Source organism: Notamacropus eugenii, chromosome 2 (genome assembly GCF_028372415.1).
Source record: "Notamacropus eugenii isolate mMacEug1 chromosome 2, mMacEug1.pri_v2, whole genome shotgun sequence".
NCBI lineage: Eukaryota > Metazoa > Chordata > Mammalia > Diprotodontia > Macropodidae > Notamacropus > Notamacropus eugenii.
In genome coordinates this window covers 56,849,015-56,868,037 of record NC_092873.1, presented here as the reverse complement: position 1 = coordinate 56,868,037, position 19,023 = coordinate 56,849,015, and positions in this window count along the sequence as shown.

The following is a 19,023-nucleotide window of genomic DNA, read 5'->3' as shown; positions in this document are numbered from 1 at the left end:
TGTTATAAGCTTGACCCCTGCTGCCATGCAGGTGTTCAACTATCTGATTAGCTTGAAATCTATGATCTTGTTTTACACCAAAGGGAAGAGAGGTATCTGTTGGCATACTGGGAAAGTAGATGGTAGGAACTGGAAAGATGTAGAGCAGGAGGGTAGAGTATTAGGAAATCAGAAAATGTGAAAACAGTATCTGTCTTTAAGGATGCTTCATTCAGTGATCCATCCAGTTCTATCCATATTACATGTGTGTGTATTGGAAACTGCTCTTCCCATAATTGCTTTATCTTCCCCTAGATTCTGACTATTCTAGATGCTTCCAGTTCCAGCAGGGAGCGGCTCTCATCTCAGCTTCTGTAATGCCAAGGCAATATTCATAGCACTGGTGGTGACTATGAATATGTCAGCATAGTTCTCAGTTGCAAAGCATAACAGATTCTCCTTATCGAAGGCAGAAGAAAAACATTTATTCAGACATCAGAAAGCCAAATCCCCAAACCAGAAAGCCAAATCAGTCACAGTAGTCAAGAAGTCAATACACATTAGCACTGCAGGGGACAAAGGACATTCCAAGCCTGGTCCCTCACCCTCCCTTCCCCCCCCCATCAGGGACCTTCCCACAAACAAACACTCACAAGCCTAGCTGTCTGCTTGCCTGTGTCCTTCCCAGCTCTGACTAGCCTAGCCAACTTCCTCCCAACTCTGCTCCACTATTATGAATGGGAAAGATTTTCCCATTTAATTACCATTACAACCTCCCATCACTACTTCACTATTGCTGCAATGGCTGACTTCCTAGGGTATCTGCTCCCAGCTCTGGTCCTCTTTGTATCCGCAATCACCTCTGCTACTTCAGTGTCTCTCGCACTTCTCCAAGGACAGCAACAACAGTTCGTTACCATCCTTCCCCAAGAGAAAGTTGAGGTGGGTACCATTTTGGGTGCAATGAGATTCCTCTTTGTCACTTCTCTAGATATGCCCTGACCACAGAAGAATACGGCAGGACTGTTACACTTCCTTGTTCCTAGAAATTATGTTTTTTTGAAAGTAGCCCAAGATTATAGCAGTTCATATCCTGGAGGTGTGGATAAGAGCCTGTCTGGTATCCCAGCATTCCAGAGTTCAAGACAGCAGACAAATCAACATCCGTGCTTCTAGGAGCAGGAATGACTTTTGGCACCCCAGACCAGTGCAAATACAAAGAATGAAACAACCTGGACCCAATAAGTACATATATAAGGATCCAAAAAAGAAATATAAAGAGAAAAACTATAAGTAAATACAAGGGACTACGGGAGGGAGGGCACGAAGAATTGAAGGGATCTGGGAAGGCTTCCATCAGAAGATAGTGCCTGAGCTGTGTCTTTAATATTCATTTTTTAAAATGTTGAGTTCCAAATTTTCTTCCCCTTCCCTGAGACAGTAAGCAATTTGATAGAAGTTATACATGTGTGCAGTCATGCAGAACATATTACTGAGCTGTGTCTTAAAGAAAAAGGAGAAAAGTGGGAAGGACTCTTTATGTTGTGGTAAAGAGTTGGAAATTGAGGGGATGCTCATTTATTGGGGAATAACTGAGCAAGTTTTCATCTATGATTGTAATGAAATACTATTGTGCTCTAAGAAATGATGAGCAACATGCTTTCAGAAAATCCTGGAAAGACTCAGATGAACTAAGGGAAAGTAAAGTGAGCAGAACCAGAACACTGTACACAATAACAGCAACATTGTAACAATGATAAAAGACTTAGTAATTTTGATCAATTTAATGATCCATTCTGAAGGATTTATGATGAAAAATGCTATTCATTTTCAGAAAGAGAACTGATGAAGTAATTGTACATGTATAACCTATATCAGATTGATTACCATTGAAAGGAGGGGAGAGAAGGAGGGATAAAATTTGAAACTAAACTAAAACTAAAAAACTAAACTAAACTAAACTAAAAAAAATGAATGTAAAAATTGTTTTATATGTAATTGGGGAAAATAAACTATTATTAAAGAAAAAAGAGTGCTGAAGAAGTCTGATTGCAGATTGAAGCATAATTTTCACTTTATTTTTCATCCTTTTTTGTAAGGTGTTTGCAGGATTTCACATGTATAATTGATATCACATTATTTGCTTTCCCAATGAGTGGAGGAGGGGTGGGAGGGAGGGACAGAACACAGAACTTACAATTTTAAAAAAGAATGTTAAAAATAAATTGTGTGTGTGTGTGTGTGTGTGTGTGTGTTTAAAGAAAGAGGAGAGACCCTTTAAGGAGGAGACTGGAAGAGAACACATTCTGGGCACGTTCAAAGCCCCAGAGACACTAGGATGGTCCAATGAGCCTCCCTTTGGATGATGTCGTTTCTACTTTGCTCTCTCCTGACTTCCCTCCTCCCTCTCTGACTGCTGCTTCTCAATCTTTGCTGCTGAATCACTAGCCATTGCCTTCCCCTAACTGTTAGAAATTGAATGCGTCTGTTCTGTCTTGTTTCCCTAATGTGCTCTCCCTCTCTTGTCTATCTCCCATCTCTATACAGATGACTTCCGTACCTCCCATAGCTCCAGTCCCTCTTCACCTGTTACCTGCTGCACACAGCCACCTGTACAGCCCAGGGCACTTCATCATCACCATGTCCAAGATGAAGCTCATTTGGAGAGGAACCACTCAATCAGAAAGAATCCACAGGGTGGGATGGAGCTTCCAGCATGAGAAATCCAAGGTAAAATTCAAGAGTGGACTAAGCTTCACAGGTAAAAAGGTTTCAGGGGAATTGTAGAGAAGACTAGAGAGAGTCAAGATAAACACAATAGCGGATAGAGTGCCAGGTTTGGCGTCAGGAAGACCTAAGTTCAAATCTTGCCTCACACACTTAATAGTTATGAGACCCTGGACAAGTCATTGAACACTCAGCCTTAGTCTTCTCATCCATAAAAAGGGGAAAACAATAGAACCTACCTCCCAGGGCTGTAAGGATTAAATGAGAACATATTTGTAGTATTTAGCATAGTGAAGGAACAAATGAAGGAGGGAGGTGTCTCATGTATCCTAAAAAGAAGAAATAAAGCTGACCAGTGGCAGAGGCAAGTGCTCAGCTCCCAGTGTCAATCAAGCAGTAAAGGCAATGCCAGGGAATGAATATGGCATTAGATCACAGTCATGAATTCCTAGCTTTAGAGTTCTGAGACTATCAACTTGGAGAAAGTTAGAGCTGCGGAAGGAATCTTAGACATCCTCTAATCTAATGACCTCATTTTACAGATGAAAATGAAGCCCAACAGAGGAATTGACTGAGTCTGAATAAAAGCTTCCCCAGTGCTTGTTGGCATTAGACTTGAAATCTACTGACAGATTGAATAACGTTCTCTCTGCTGCAACAGGTGTAGCAAAAACATGATAGTGATGACTGACGATAACTTCCAGATATTATCTGAGTTTCACAACAATTCTGTAAGGTATTATTAATCCTGTTTTATAAATGAAGATACTGAGGCTCTGAGGTTCTGTGACTTGCTTGCAGTCACACAGCCACTAAGTATCAGCGGTCTCCTCTTCCCAACTGCCCCTCAGGGGAGAAGGGATGAAGTGTATCATTTCAATTGACAGAGCGTTGGTGGTGCTGAGGAAGCACCAAACCAATACGTCCCCAGTGAAATTGTTTTCTACTGGGCTAAACAACACCTATATCCTGATAAGTAAATATGAAATAATTTCAGTAGAGTTGGTGGGAGGCACCAGCATCAATACTGGGAACATCTGGGGTGCTCTGTTTGCTTTTGAGGACGTCTCAGCTGGACACCCAATCTCTCAGCATCTAGAATTCTTCAGCATCTAGATTCTTCAGAATCTCTTCTCTTTTATCTCTGCCCTCCTCCAGCCCAGTTCCTCAACCTTCCTGAATCTTTCCCTTCATCCAATATTATGTAATCTACCTCAGGGCAGGGTTTTCATTTTTGTCTTCGTGTCTCTAGCCTCTAGTGCAAAGTCGGGTGCAAGATAGGGTCCTAAACAGGACTTGTTGATTGATGACTATTAGAATCTGCCTGTTCATCCCTTTTCCAATGGGGCAAAGAAGGATGACCTTTCTTGTGAACATTGAATCAAGTGTTACCTGTTCTTCATTTGAAAGCAGGAGTAGAGTGTGGATTGTGTGTCTACCTCCAAGTGAGAGAAAGGATGAACGAATTTGTTTTTTACAAATATTTGTGCGTTCATGCTCTGTTAACATACTCTACAAGCCCTCCTTGATGACTTGGAGGTCATTCTAGTTCTCCAAGGCTATGCCATTAGGATATTCTACCAAGCTGAGAAGGATGGGCCTGACGATGGACTGTCTCACTGGCTGTCCATTTTCCAGCTCAGCGAGCCAGTGTAGAGCAGTGGATAGAGTGCTGGGCTTGGGTTAGGAAAATCTGGATTCAAATCCCAGGCTACATATTGACTATATGTGAGACTGGGCTTATCATTTAAAATTCTCTGAGTCTCTAAATTGGAGGAGGGGTGGAGCCAAACTTGGGGACCCCTACAGACCTCAATCCAGGAACTGGCCTCTCCACTCCTATGGAGGCACTTGAGATTTGAGTCTGAGCTGAGATTATAGATTTACCTGTCTCAGATGTCATCTAGATCTATCTCTTCATTTACAGCTTAGGAAACTGAGGCCCAAAGAAAGGAAGTCATACAAGGAGTAAGAGGCAGAACAAGGATCTGAACCCAGCTGCTCCAATTGCAAAGCCAATCTATTTTTCACTCTGCCAGCCAAGAGGACAGATTGTACTAAGGAAGCCTGGAAAGATGTGGCCGTGAGAATGAGAAAATGTAGGTAAAACTCTTTGGGAGCCCTTATCACTATATAAATAATAACTATGATTACTGTTATCGATAATACTAATAAAAATAAATTTGGGCAAATGGATTTATGAACCCTAAACCTCTATACAAATGCCAGCTAATAATCATTATTAATAATAATAATATACAAGACTCTAGGAAAAGCACTGAGAACCTTAAATAACGCCATAGGTATTGGCTGTTATGACTGATGTCAGCCATTCTGAACGGAGTGGGGGAGCCCCCCTTCTCGAGGGCAAGTCTGGGGTCCAGAAGTCAGGAAATAAGCATTCCTCAGAGCCCTGGTGTCTGCTAGAAGGCCAGGAGCCAATCTGCTAAAAAGCTCTGAGTGGTGACCCCCTTTTCCTGAAGCTGCAGCTGGCTCTAGGGGATGCTGGGAAGATTCCCATGTCTTTAGCAGGCTATGGAATAATTGGCTCCCTAGAGCTCCAAATGGGGACCTATTTCAAGCGCCAGGAACAGTAATTAATTAGCTAATTAGCCTTTCAAAAGGCAGGACTAACTCTGAAATTCTCAGATTCAAGCCTGGCCAGGTGTTTTAACAAAAGCTTACCCCAAGCCTGCTCTTCTCTGCCTCTACCACTTCCCTTGACTCCTGGCTCTCCCTCCCTCCTTCCACCCTCCTTTGCTCACACACCTCTCTCCTCTATCTTGCCCCTTTATTCATGAGCTTCATAAATTCTTCCTTCTCCAACAAGTCTTATCTCTCTCCCTCCCCTTCCCACCTTCCTTCCCTTCCCTCCTCTTCATTCCCCTTTCTCCATTCCCTATAATTGTCCAGACTATGAGAATGATGACTATATTTGATATGTATTAATATTTACCATATTGGAAATGAAAAGGTATTAATATTATAAAAATAGCTTTGACCCTGCAGTCCCCTTGATAAGTCTTGGGGACCCCCAGGAGTTTCCCGGCTATACTTTTGGAACTTTTGATGCAGACTATTCTTTCAAGGAGTTTGATGGTGAAGGGGAAAGTAAGGAATAAGAGATCAGCTTAAGGGAAGGATGGGGTGAAAGACCTTTTTTTTCTTTTGTAACTGTAAGGGAGACCCTAGCACTCAGAACATCAGCACGATACAGGAAAACAGCAGTGGATTTGTCCTCAGAGGAAGGGGTTCAAACCCAGGCTCTGCCACTTCCTGCCTTCGTGACTGGGAAGGACTCTCACCTTCTCTGCCATTCCATTTTCTCTCCTGTCAAATGAGGAGATTGGACTAGATGGCTTAGGATGTACTTTCTAGCTCTAGACCTATCATCTTGTGTTTGGGGAAACTGGAGAAGGAGCTGGAAGATTGGGGGGATGTCTGATGGCACAGAGGAGAAAGGGGTGGTGGAGAGGAGGTTCAAGGCACCTCTGGAGATACTAGATTTTAGAGATGAAGAAACCATCTCTTCCTTTGAGGTTGGAGGGAAGGATGGGTGGATGGGTGGGGACAACAAGAGATTCTGAGAAGCAGAGTTGGAAAGATCAGAGTTCATGTTCTATAACCTCCAGTAGTAATGTGGGTGTGGTTCAGTTCCGATTATGTAGGATCGTTGACTTGGAGGTAGAAGGTACCTCAGAGTTCAAATACAAGCCCCTCATTTTACAGATGTACAGGAAACCGAGTCAGACACGGGGTGTTAAGTGACCAAATTAAAAAAAAAACATCCGCTTGACTTTCCAATCCTTTCCCAACCTGACTCATTCCTGCCTTTCCAGTTTTTACCCTTTCCCTTTCTCTCTCCTTCTCCAGCCTTTTATACCTTACTGTGTACTCACAGGGCAGTGATATCAACCTCCTCGATCTTCCTCCTACAATATACCCCATCTCCCCATTCAGAGGTTTTCTCTTGGCTTTCCCCATGCCTGCAGTTCTATCCTTCCAGATCTCCACCCCATGGCATCCCTGGCTTCCTTAGAGTTTCAGCTAAAATCAAGCATTCTGCAAGAAGTCTGCCCTAATCCTCCTTCCATCTGGTGCCTTCCCTCCCCGCCCCCAATCTTTCTTGTCTCCATCTTGTTTGGACATGGCTGTTGCATGTTGTGTCCCCTGTCAGACAATGAGAACGTGGACTGTTTTGTTTGTCTTTTTTCGTATCCCTAAAGCTTAATGCATATTGTATTGAATACTGATAGTTGATTGACTGACTTTTCCAAGGTTACATAGGCAGTGGAATGGTGGCAGGATTCAAACCCAGGTCCTCAGATGCCGAATCCTGAGCCCTTTCTTCCTCTGTACCTCTGCCTGCCTCTCAAGGGAAGGAGATGCACTTGGGATCCTTGTAGAAACAAAACAAGATTTGGAACTGTAGGGAGTCTGCTGGAGAACCCACGAGAGCTGGGATTCTTTTTAAAGCAGGTTAGAGGCCAGACAACTATGGGGTCATAGAACAGAAACTGTGGAAGGGGCCTCTGGGACCTTCTAGTTCACTCCCCTTGTCTTACAGATGGAGAAATGGAGGGGAAATTGTGGAATTTCCTACTTCTCCCTTTAAGAAGCCCAGATCCATGACAGAACAAAGCTTGAAGAGGTGGACAACACTGAGAAAGAAAACTCTCCCAAGGAAAACTGAAGCCCAGCATTGGGGGATTTTTCCATTGAATCCACATCCACAGGGAAAGGAATTCAAGAAGATTATTTGGAGGAATTATTTGGGTATTAGAAAGTACAACGGAATTTGACACGCCTTAGCAGGTGACTGATCACTTCCTTCTATAATCTGGTTCTCGCCAGAGACACTCAAGGCTCTCTACAGTCTGGCCCCAACCTACTTTTTCTGGTTTGTGTTGAAATTTTTTTCATATTCACCCCAAATTAAATTATTAGCTGTTTGCTGACCTTATTCTATATTCTCCTGTCTCTCATCTGTATAGGACACCTCCAGATGCTAGGCACACATTACCTCTTTATTTAGATCCAGTGAAAAATCTTTGTCTTCTCTCAAGGAATTGAGCCCTTCCTTATTCCTGCAATGGGAAGCCATCTGTCCCTCCCTAAGTCTTTCCCGAGTAGTGGAATGTGGATATACATAGATGATCTGAGTTGGAATCCTACCTCCACACTATTCACTGCTCTTTGTGCCTTTGGGCAAATACTTTTATGTCTCCAGATCTCAGTTTTTCCAACTGGAAAATGAGTGGGCTTCAGTGGGCTGATCAGTAAGGCCCCTCCTACCTTTCAAGCATATGATCAATCTTCTTTGGGCCCAATTACCACTGGCATCAACCAATTTGGGACATATCACATCCCCCTCATTAGATTTGTTCTGTGGGGCTCCAAAGGACAGGACCATGTCTGATACATTGCAGGCATGGGTAGAGAGGTTTGGGCTCAGAATTAGAATGCATTTCTTAACAAAAAGAAGTTCATAAGTGGGGAAGGGAGTGTCACAAAGAAAGAAGGGGATTTTGCTACGACCTTGATAAATTAGATATGTGCTTTAAACATCACCACCTTTTTTGTCCTTTGTACTGGAAAATTCATGTCTATTGGTGGTCATAAAGCACATAAAAAATACTTCCAAAAAATGATCTTACTTATAATTTAAGCTATCCAACAGTGGGATGAGTAACTTTATAGACCATGAGTTTCCTGTACTTGGAGGGTTTTTAACGAGCTGTAGAGAATGTTGTAGGCTGGGGAGGAAGGGAGGGAGAAGGTGAGAATTCTTTTTCATGTATGGGTTGGACTAGTTGGTTTCCAAGGTCCCTCTCAGGTAATAGACTGTACCATAGCTACATTTTAACCAGATGATTCAATCTAATGGAGTGACTTCAATAGTAGGAATTCCAGACACAGCCACAAGATAATAAGGAAGACATCTGGGGTCCCTCAAACCACACCACAGATGGCTGCTCTCCAGCAGACATCTGTACACAGGCCATTCTGCTGAACGGACTGGCACCTTAAGACTGGCACCTTCACCACCTGCCTTCCTGCTTCTCCCTCTCCTAGACTCTCTGGTCCATCTGGCGACTCCAGCCTCTTGGCATCCTCTCTGGGGTTGCGCAGAATCAGGTCACCCCTCCTGGCTGTGGGTCTCCCAGACATTGCCCCATCCTTGGGTGTTCTACAGACTTAGATCCTAGGCCACCCTCTTAGGCCCCGCAGGCATCTAGCGCCCCCTGGTGAATTTGCATTGAGTTTCTTGTAGCCCTACTGATTATCAGGGAAGAATGTTTCAGTTGGGAACGAATGGAAGATATGATTATCAAAAGATCACAGATTGAGGGCTGGAAGTCCTAGAGCCTTGGAGGTCCTAGGATCATGGAGCAGGAAAGAACATCTATTCTAATCTCTTCATTTTACAGGCAGCAAGGTGGTGAATGGGTAGAATGCCTGTCCTGGAGTCAGGAAGACTCCTCTTCCCAAGTTCAAATCCGCCCTCAGACACTCGGGTTAAATGGTTTAGCAACCTAGGCCCATAGATGTAAACCTGGAAGGGACCTTAGATGCTGTCTAGGCCAACTCCATTATGTTTCAGATAAGGAAACTGAGACCCAGAGAGACTGGAGACTTGCCCACTTCTCTGTTACACACCTTGGTTGGAGGTGGGTCAGCCTCTGGGTACAATTTCAGCTACATTTTAAGAGAGAAGGATGGGAAGAGTGGTGAAAGAGAATGGGGATCCCCCCAAACTCAATTGAACAAACACTTACTAGGCACCTATTGTCTACCAGGTTCTAAGATACCACATAGAAATAGTCCCTGCTCTTCAGGAATTTACTTTCTGCTGGGGAACAGAACAGGTACACAGGTAAGTAATGCAAGGCAATTTGAGGAGGGAGAGAGAAGTCACAAATCTAGAAAGTATTTTCAAACCTTGTCCCTTTCAAACCCCTAAGTTGTTTCCAGAAAGGAAAAGCTCCTTTGCATACCTAGCCCGTTTTCATCCCTCCTATGGACATAATCATGTGGCCCTCTAGGTCCTCAGGTGTGGTCCTTTGACTGAATCCAAGCTTCATTGTGAATAAATCCCTGCCGCTACAAATTCTGCGCCCCCCATACTTCAATCTGTTTATTCATCAGAGTTGTGGCTGTTCTCTAAAGAAAGAACTTTGGCCCTCCATCAGCACACAGCCTGCATCCAATAGCCATGGAACATGCCTTAATCTAAGTCCAAGTGTGTTAAAAACTGCATACTATCTCTGTGTCACAACTTCTATCTTGAAGATCTGGGTTCAAATCTCACCTCTGATGTTCATTACCTATGTGGCCTTGGGCAAATTGCTTGCACTCCCTGGACCTTTACTGTAAAATGAGAAGAGGTAAACTAGGTGTGTTCTGAGTTTCCTACAGTTCTAGTTTATGATTATATACCTGGAATGAGGAGGAGTGTTCAAAGTTTTTTTTTAAACAAGCATAACTTTTCTATCAGAAGAATAGGGATTGTCTTCCTTTTCTCCATAATCTATTCTATTCACCAACTCTGCAGATCTTGTAAGATTCAGAGTAGGGGATGGAGGATATTTCCCTGTTTCTTGAATGTCTGTTATAATCTAAATTGATGTTTAAGGTTATTGAGAATAGAGACCCTACCATAGACCAGTGACCCCTTGAAGCCTATGAACAACTAAAATATCTTGGGGTTACCAACTGAGTGAAGAGGCTTCCTTCCAACTAGAAGTGCTTATATTAGTTAGAAGATGGTGGAGACTATGGATACTGGTCTAGAAATGAGACCTGGATGCTAGTCCCAGCTCTTAGTAGCTATAGTCATGTGTGAATTACTTGATACAAAGTCATTTTGATATGCTTTCATTTTGTGGCAGGATTCTGCATTTGAGGACCTGGATCTGAATCCTGGCTTTGCCGCTATTACCTATGTCACCTTGGAACAGTCAGTCAGTCAACTAGCATTATTAAATGCTATTTGGACCCAAGCCCAACAATTGTTCCCAGAAGAGGTAAAGAAAGAGACGAGTGGTAGAGGAAAAACTGGAAAAAAATGACAGTGATGCAAGAGAATTATGAAAAGAGATTAACAGCTTGGCAAAAGAGGCAAAAAAAGCACTACAGAAAATAATACCTTAAAAAACAAATGGAAAAAATAGGTTCAAAAGTTCACCCAAAGAAATAATTCCTTAAAAATTAGAACTGGGTAAGTGGAAGCTAATGACTCTATGAGACATCAAGAAATAACAAAACAAAGTCAAAACAATGAAAAAGTAGAAAAACATGTAAAATATCTCATCTGAGAAACAACTGACCTGGAAAGTCGATCAAGGAAAGACAATTTAAGTAAAAATAGTGCTAATTAAATAAGATAATCAGGGACCCCACTATGCTAAAAGGTACCATAGACAATGAAATAATATTAATACTAAATATACATGCACCCAATGGCAGAGCATTCAAATTCTTAAAGGCACAAATAATGCAAAGCAGCCAAAATTGAAAGAAAATCAGGAAGTTGGGAGGGGGAGAATTGCAGCAAATTTCTCTGATAAAAGTCTAATCCCTCAAATATATAGGAAATGGAGTGAAATTTATAAGAACAAGAGCCCAACTGATAAATGATCAAAGAATATGAAGAGACAGTTTTCAGAAGAATTAATCAGAACTACCTATAGTCACATGAATAAATTCTCTAAATCACTATGGATTAGAAAAACGCAAACTAAAGCAACTCTGAGGTACCACTTCACACATATCAGATTGGTTAACATAACATAAAAGAAAAATGACAAATACCGGAGGGAATGTGGGAAAACAGGGGCATTGATGCATTGTTGGTGGAGTTGTGAACTGGTCCAACCATTCTGGAGAACAATTTGGAACTATGCCCAAAGGACTATAAAACTGTTCATACCATCTGAACCAGTGATGTTACTATTAGATCTTTATCCCAAAGAGATCAAAGAAAAAGGAAAAGGATGCATATGTACAAAAATGTTTATAGCAACTCTTTTTGTGGTATCAAAGAGTTGGAAATTTAGGGGATGCCCATCAACTGGGGAATGGTTGCACAAACTGTGGTATATGATTGTGATGGGATACTACTGTGCTATAAGAAATTATAAGAGATTATAAGAGGGATAGTTTCTGAAAAACTGAGGAAGACCTATATTAGCTGATGTAAAGTGAGCACAACCAGGAAATCATTGTACATAGTAACAATAATTTTGTAATGATAATGAACTGTGAAAGACAGTTACTCTGATTACAATGATTCAAGACAACTCTTAAGAATTTATGATGAAAAATGCTGTCCACCTCTAGAGAGAGAACTGCTGAACTCTGAGTACAAATTGAAGTGTATATTTTTACGCTATTTTTCTTGTTTTTTCCCACAACCTGGTTAGTATGGAAATGTTTTGTGTGATTTCATATGTATAATTGATATCTTGCTTGCCTTCTCAATGACTAGGGGAGAGGCCAGAGGGAAAGAAAAAATTTGGAACTCAATTTTTTTTTAAAAAAGAATGTTATAAATAAACAAATGATTTTTTAAAAAGAAAAATCATACCAAGAATCAACAAACTAGTGCATAAAAAACAGCTGAATTTATTCCTCAGAAAACAAAGAGCATCAGAATAACCTGGTATCATTAGGATTTGTTAAATGATTCCTCTACGGCAGAGATGTCAGCCTCCAGCCCACTGCTAAGCATTCCTAAGCCCTGAACCAGATTAAAGTATAATTGGGAGATATTTAACAAAATGAATAAAATGAAAATACAACATAAGTAACATTACATTTTAAAACTTAGTCAAAATGTGGCAGAGGAAACCTTATGTATAGATTAGTTGCCCCCAGTTCTATTTGAATTTGTCATCACTACTCTACAGTACCAGGTAGGTTTCTTCAAGTTGGAAGAACAGTGAGAAGACTAGTGTTTTGTTTTGTTTTTTAAACCGAGGTGCTGACTATTGTTATGAAAAAAAAAAAAACAATAGTCATGGACAAGACAGCATAAAGCTCTAATGCTGATGGAGCCACCTTTTACCAGCGAAATTCACTTTGTCTTTCAACTGTATAAAAACTCCTTGTTAGTAGAAGTCCAGATGAACACATGAGCTCTGAGCATCTGTGTCACACCATAAATCATCTCACCCGTAAGTGGTTTAGGGATTGTTTGCTTCCAGCAGGGCTGAAAGTCTTGTCACCACTGAAGAACTGTGATAAACATATTGACATGCCAAGATACAGAGTTCTTCTAAAATTACAGAAATTCTCAAATGGATGTATTTTCTCCACTTGGGAATTTCTGTAATTTTAGAATACGTCTGCATCATGAAAGGTTAAGAAATTTATCCAAACTGCTGAAAGGATTATAAAATTGTGCATACCCTGTGACCCAACAATATCTCTTTTAGGTATGTATCCCAAAGAGATCATAGCAATGGGAAAAGAAACTACATGTAAAAAAACATTTATAATGTCTCTTTTTGTAGTGGCCAAGAACTGGAAATTGAGGGGATGGCTCAAGCTGAACAAGTTGTGGTATATGAATGTAAAGGAATACTATTGTTCCATAAGAAATGATGAGCAGGCAGATTTTTGAAAAACCTGAAAAGACTTACATGAACTGATGCTGAGTGAGGTGAGCAGAACCAGGAGAACACTGTACACAGTAACAGTCACATTGGATGATGACTGGTTTTTGACAGACTTAGATCTTCCCAGCAAAGCAAGGATCTAAGACAACTCCAAAAGACACAAGATGGAAAACACGATCCACATCCAGGAAAAAACCAACAACTATGGTGTCTGAATGCAGATCTAAGCAGACTATTCTGGCAGTTTCTCCCATTGTTTGTAATTCTTCTTTGCAACGTGACTAATGTGAAAAATATGTTTAACATGAATGTATATGTAGAAACTATATCAGATTGCATGCTATCTTGGGAAAGTGGGAAGGGTAGGGAGAGAAAATTTAGAACTCATAATCTTATGGAAGTGAATATTAAAAACTAAAAATAAATACTTAAAAAAATTCTTTATAAAAGAAATTTATCCAAGAGATGGAGATAAACATGCTTCAATGATCCTCAATTGCTATACAAAGTTATCTCCATGGTCACAATTTTAATGATACTTTTATGATCTTTTTAAGAAAAATAATTTCCATTATCAACTTCACTACCACTATCAAAGACAAATAATCACATATTATAATGGAAAGAGTACTGGATTTGGAGTCCCAGTACTTGGGTTCAAATCCAACCTCTACCACTTACCACCTGTGTGTCCTTGGGCATGTCACCTTACCTTCCTGGGCCTCAGTTTTCCCATCTGTAAAATGAGTGGTTTGAACTAAATGGCCTCTGAGGTCCGTTCCAACTCTTAATCTAGAATTCTCTGATTCTAATTCCATAATCATACAAAATAAGAACTATTACCTTACATAAAGCCATTAGCATTTCATGAAGTAAAAGCGAACGAATCGGCATGCTTTTGCTCAGTGTCTTACCATAGCTATCTCAAATTCTGTTACTTTTGATTTCGTTAGGTGCATTATGTACCATTATGTGTGTATACAGTTGATCTCACTTTGCATAACTTCATAAAAGTCCATCCATCAAGCAACAAGCATTTATTAAGCACCTACTATGTGCCAGGCACTGGAGACTGGGGTTACAAATACAGAAGTGAAACAGTTCCTCAAGGAGTTTATAGTCTATGGAGAGTGGGTAGAGAAGAACATGGACATAATCAAACACCAAGCATTTATTAAGTACCTGCTCTGTGGGAAATACAAAGACAAAAGGGAAGCCGTCCGTGCCCTGTAGGGGCTCACACTCTATGAAGGGAGACATCACGCACATAGCCCAGTATAGGCCTCTCTACATTTCCTTATGTTCTTCATGTCTGTCACCTTCATGGCACCATAATGTCCCCTATTATAGCATAATAGAGGCAGCATGGCAATAGTGGGCAGAACGGTAGGCTTGGGATAGAGAAGATATGAGTTCAAATCCTCCTACAGACATCTGACTGTTGGATGAATGACCCTAAGCAAGTCACTTGACTTTTTATGAACTTCAGGTAACTAACTCTCTAGGGCAGGGGTGGGGAACCTTCAGCCTTGAGGTCACATGTGGCCTTATAGGTCCTTGGGTGTGGTTTTTTGATTGAGTCCAAATTTTATAAAACAAATCCTTTTCTTAAGAGAATATATATACATACAGAGACAGAGAGAGAGGGTATACTTCCTTTGTTACTTGAGTAGATACAGGGTAGTAGCTAAGAATTGTTTCTGTAATCCTGGGGACTTTCACCTCATTCTCACTACCCCCTTGACTTTTCCCATTGACCCAAACAAATTCCAATAAGGCAGGATAGATTCTTTCTTCCAGAAAAGGACTGCCCTGGTGTCGTACTAAATCCCCCACTACAGAGAAATGATAAAAGCCAGGCTGGCTTACTGTACTTTATGATCTCACTTGGAACTTTTGGGTCAGAGTCAGGAAACCACTGGCTCAGCAGGAGATGGAAGCACTGACTGGAGGTGATTCATACTTGATGGATAAAAGATGCCAGCCATGGTCAAGATCTGAATCTTCTGAGGACCTTGAATTGATAAACATCCACAGGTCAACAAGGACTTACTAGGTGTCAGGCACTGTGCTAAGTGTCAGGGGTACAAATACAAGCAAAAAGAAAGAGCCCCCACTTTCAAGGAACCTACTTCCTAATGAGGGGAGACAATAATAAGAGGGAGCTGAAAAACAGGGGGTACAAAGCCCAGAGAGTCAGAAGCTAGAAGCAGAGCTCTTCCTCAAAATGTAAACTCAGGTAGTAACTCAATAATGGGAGAAGGGGATTGCTCAAGTGTTCGTGCATTGAGGAGCCTGTAGGGTAAGAAGGCACCTGAAACATACAGATGAAGTTCAGAGAGCCAGAAGTGGAGCCAGGAAAATGTAGAATGCCTGCACTGGTCTTACTGACTGGGCTGGGGAGCCCAAGGGGGCATCCTTTGCAATTCCTCTGTCCCTAAAGGACGGCTCTAAAACCTCCCCTTCCCCAATGCCCTTTTTCTATGACCCTAGCTCATACGTGGGTACTTACCCCTCTGCACAGAAAGGCAGGACGGAATAGAGAAAGAGGAGTGGCTGTTAGGTGGTGCGGTGAAGCACCAGCCTTGGAATCAGTAGGATCAAGTCCAGCCTCAGACACTTTCTAGCTGTGTGACCCTGTGCAAGTCACTTAACCCCAACTGCCTGGCCGAAGAAAAAAGAAAAAAAAAAGAGAGAACAAGAGTGATAAGTAGTGAAACTTGTCTTCTTGCATGTAGGCAAGCTTGTCTGTCTTATTTGTGCTTAATTCCATCTATATTTAACTGTGGTGACCCACTGTGTGCTTAAATCAATTTGTACAGAGAGAAGAGAAAGAAAGTGAGCTCTTCTAAGTGTTGGGAGCTGGTGGCCAGATCTTTGTAACAATTATTATTTTTAGATCGTTTTTATCTCCTAGATTAAAACTTGGAAAGTGCTAGCTTGTGGCAGGGCAGACACCATTTTGCTAAAAGAAGAAGCAGAGGCAGTGGCCACCATTCGGAAGCATAGAAGCTCTGGCTTTGAGTGGCCTCTAGTGACCAGTTGGGATATTGTAAGCTTACTGAAAAATTGTCAGTCCTAAGCCTATGTGGAGCTGGAGTAGAGTGCCATCTGTTGGCCAACTCAGATATTATTCCCAGTTATTCCAACCCCCTTGACTGGATTTTAGCCCATGGAATCACTTTACCAAGCATTGATTAAACATTTACTGGGTGCCAGGAAAACCACTGGGAATATGAAAAAAGTTACAAACAGTTGCTGCCCTGGAGGAAATCACATTCTAATGGAATGAGCTCAAACCCCAATGTCACATCCTGATGGGCAGTGTATGTAGTAAAGAGCAAAAATCCCTCCTTATGGGACTTCCTGTCCATGTGACCATGGGTAGGTTTGGGCCTCAGTTTTCCCATCTGTAAAATGAAAGAGCTGGACTAACTGACCTTTAAGGCCCCCTTCAGTTAAAAAAACTGCCATTCTATGTTTGATCTCTATTTCTCTGATTACTGGGAATTTGAGTATCTTTTCATGTGATTATTAAAAATTGTATTTCCTCTAACCTCCCCCGTTCCTCCTCTGGAGAAGCTGGGCTTCATCTTTCCTGATCTTCCGGCCCATGTGTAGCCTCTGGCATTTTGTTTCCTTGGAGCCCCCTCCATTCAGGATTAGGGGCTCATAGAACGTCAAGTGGGATGGGGAGGGGCTCAGAGATCGTCTAGTCCGACCCTCTCATTTTACATGTGAGGGACCAGAGGCCCAGAAAAGTTAAGTGACACTTGCCCAAGGTTACTCAGCCCCAAATTGAAAGCAGACTGCACGAGCAGGTCTGATTAAATACTTCTGCAGTCTCCTTGTGCCTGTTTCCTTTCTGAGAGACACCTCCAGCCAAATGCTCCTTTATAGAGTGGAGGTGACCATATGTGCCGAACTCAAAGGATGGATCATGTTACCAACTCTTCTGTTTCCCTGACTTCTCTTTAACAAGGTTCCCTCAGGGGAGGGGCCTCCCCCAATCCCATTCTCACAGTTTTACCATCCCTGAAGGCAGGGTAAGAGAGGATCAGGTCAGATCTGGAGGGGCAAACTTGGGAGGCCTGGGTTCTAATTTGACTTCTGACTCCCACAAGCTCTAAGACCGTGGGTAAGTCACTCAGATTCTTGGGGGCTCAGTTTCCTCTTCTGTAAAATAAGGTAATGCTTACTTCAGAGAGGAGTTTGTAAATGTCTTTGCAACCCCCTAACACTCTCTATAAAATCTGTAATAATGATACTTTCATTCATTTTTCTTTGTACACTCTCACAGTGCCTGGCACATAGTAGGCACTTAACAAGTGTTTATCTAATGAATTTATTCATCCATTCATGTTCCACAAATCTTTCACTGAATAGCTCCCACGTGCTGAGTAATTTGGCTGATAATAGTGGTTGACTTTTAAGATTTATGAAGTGCTTAAGTACCAGAAATATTGTCTCCATTTTACAGATGAGGAAATTGAGGCTGAGGGAGATGGAAGTGACTGACTGATGGTTAGAAACCCCACAAAGGTAGGAATCAAACTCATGCCCTGCTGGCTGTAAACCAGCTTGCTTACCTCGACACTAAGTAACCTCTCAAAGGTGAGCCCTGGGTTACTATTCTGGCTTGGCTAGTTAGTATCTGCATCCCTTCAGGAGATATCACCCCTCTCTGAAGCTGTTTCCTTATCCATAAAACACGAGCATTGGATTAGATAATCTCCAAGCTCTTTCCCATCTCCAAGATTTTGTGAAGACACAGGCTTGCCTTTAAGGAGATTCTACATCAAGTAAGACAGAGACAACACGTATAGGAAGAACTCTGTGAGTTCCCATGGATCTGGTGCTTTATAGCTTGGGAATCTCTTTACATGTTTTCTCATTACAGACTCATGACAACTCTGAAGGATAGGTTCTATTATCTCCACTTTACAGATGAATAAACTGAGTCTGAGAGGGGTGAGGCTGCTGGTCTAAGGTTACAAAGCCAGTGTATATAAGAGACAGGATTTAGAACAGGGTGTGTATACAAGTAACATCCGAAAAGGTAGGAGAGTCCAGAGAAGGGAGAAATTCTTTCTAGCTGAGTAGATAACAGAAGACTTCCTAGAGACTGCAGGACACAGAAATGGAAGGGAGGCAATTTCAGAAGTAAGCAGAAAAACAGAGGTTGTAATGTGTGGAATAAGTCCAGGTAACAGTGAGTCATCTCCTTTGCTTGGACCTGAAGCAGGAAGTAATGAAAACCGAGGCCAGAAAGGTAGGTTAGGGTCAGATCTTGGAGGGATACCAGCCCAAGGAGCCTGGACTTTTTTTCTCAAGACAATGGGTCTCTGACAAGGGGAGAGACTGAGTGAGAGGCCAGCATTAGGGAAGCTGGTCTGGTAGCTGGGGACAGTCCACATCAGGTTAAGGATCAGAGGGAAGTCAGTTTGGAGGCTGGGCTGAGGCTTGGGAGGCCAGGGGAGATTGAGTGACCCTCATCTTTCCATGTCTGGATAATTGCAATGGCCTGAGGTCGGATTGGTCTCCTGACCTCAAGTCTCTCTTCACCCCAATCTGTATTAACATTGAAGTGATCATGGGCAGGTCTGACCACATGAACCCCTATTCAGGAGGCTCCCTATCACCTTCAAGGTCAAATAGAATCTCCTCAATTTGGCGTTCAAAGCCCTTTCTAGCA